The following is a 2,060-nucleotide window of genomic DNA, read 5'->3' on the forward strand; positions in this document are numbered from 1 at the left end:
TAGACAGTTTTCTCCCTCATCTGTTTCAATGCAGTATACATTATTTATCACATCTTTCTCAGTCTCCCCCCAACCCTGATGTCAGTCCCATTTTACAACAGTGGCACTATGCAGTATTTGTCCCTTTGTGACTGAGAGATTTCACTCAGCATAATGTCCTCCGGGGTCACCCATTTTGAATAATATTGCATTGGTTCCTTGTTTTTCAATGAAGCTTAGTATTCCATTGTGTGAATACACCACAGCTTCTCTCTCCATTCATTTCTTGATGAGCACTTAGGTTGTTTCCAACTCTTTGCTATCGTGAACAAAGCCACAATAAACGTGGGTGTGCATATATCTGCTTGGGTGGCAGTTATGGTCTCTTAGGGGTCTATTTCCAGTAGTGGAATTGCTGGGTCAAATGGCATTTGCAACTTTTTGAGAAAGTGCCACACCACCTTCCACAGTGGCTGTACCATTTTACACTTTCACCAACAGTAAATAAGGGTTCCAGTTTCTCCACAACCTCGCCAGCATTTAAAGTTTGCTGTTCTGTTAAATTTGCTATTCTTACTGGGGTGAGATGGTATCTCATTTGGCCTACGAGTTTCTAAGGATCATGTCTGTGAGTCAGGATTGCCGGTTCAGAGACAATGGCCCCTATGGAATGGAGACAGAAGGTATCATCTAGAGTAATTGGAATGAGTTTGTTGACAGCTTTGATGGCATGAACCTCTTAGAGTCCCTTTTCCAAGGCATCTATGCGTATGGTTTTGAAAATCCTCTCCCATAGAGCAGCAAGCCATTCTTCTTTGTATCAAGGGTTATGATGTGATTGTGCAGTGATATGATGTGAAGCCCGATCTGGGACTGGGAAAACAGCCACTTTTACCATATCAATTCTACAGCAGATAGAATTGGATCTGAAGGCCACACAGGCTTTGGTCCTGGCTCCCACTTGAGAGTTGGCCCAGCAGGCACAGAAGGTGGTAAGGACATTAGAAGATACCATGGCTGCCTCCTGCCATGCCTGCATTGGAGGCACCAGTGTACGTGCTGAAGTACAGAAATTGCAGATGGAGGCTCCACACATCATCATGGGTACCGCAGGCCATGTATTGGATATGCTTCATTGAAGATACCTTTCTTAACATGCTTGTACATAAAAATGCTTGTGCTGGATAAAGCTGAAGAAATGTTAAGCTGTGGGTTCAAGGACCAGATCTATGACATATTCCAGAAGCTCAACAGCAACACCCAGGTAGTTTTGTTATCAGCTACAATGCCTTCGGATGAGCTTAAAGTGCCCAAGAATTTCATGAGGGACTCCACTCAGATTCTTGTCAAGAAGGAAGAACTGACCCTGGAGGGTATCTGTCAATTCTACATAAAGGTGGAACGTGAGGAGTGGAAGCTGGACACACTGTGATTTGTAGGAAACATTATCACTCACCCAGGCTGTCATCTTCATTAACACCCGAAGGAAGGTTGATGGCTCATTGAAAAAATGCATGCCCCAGATTTCACTGTCCCTGCCATGCATGGAGATATGGACCAAAAGGAACAAGACGTGATCATGAGGGCGTTCTCATCAATACTGACCTACTGGCCAGAGGCATGGATGTACAACAAATTTCTTTAGTCATTAGCAATGACCTTCCCACCAACAGGGAAAATTACATCCACAAAATTGGCTGTGGTGGGCATTTTGGCTGTAAGGGTGTGGCAATTAACATGGTGACAGAAGAAGACAAGAGGACCCTTTGAGACACTGAGATTTTCTACAATACCTCCATTGAGGAGGTGCCCCTCAGTGTCACTGACCGCATCTGAAAGGGGCCATCTGTCCTGCTATCTAGCGCTGGCTCAGGGTTCAGTCCTGGAGTGCTCAAACAAGAGAGCGGAGCCAAGGGAGCCAAGGTCTGGACATCTTGTCTTCTCTCTTTTTTTTCTTTTTTCCTCCACCGTTTTGAATAAATGTCACCTTTTGAGGCAATAGAAGGAACTGTGAATATTTTAGACACCATATTCTTTGGAATAGGTTCTTGCCCCAGGTAGTGGCTTTTCTCCCCCTCTTA

At 44.6% G+C, this 2,060-nt stretch overlaps 1 pseudogene; it reads left to right on the forward strand.

Annotated features, from left to right (window-relative positions):
• Positions 1-601: 601 nt before the first annotated feature.
• Positions 602-1,815, forward strand: LOC102872999 (annotated as a pseudogene).
• The last annotated feature ends 245 nt before the right edge of the window (positions 1,816-2,060 follow it).

Source organism: Elephantulus edwardii, unplaced genomic scaffold (assembly GCF_000299155.1).
Source record: "Elephantulus edwardii isolate Elephantulus edwardi_28Jun2011 unplaced genomic scaffold, EleEdw1.0 scaffold00109, whole genome shotgun sequence".
NCBI lineage: Eukaryota > Metazoa > Chordata > Mammalia > Macroscelidea > Macroscelididae > Elephantulus > Elephantulus edwardii.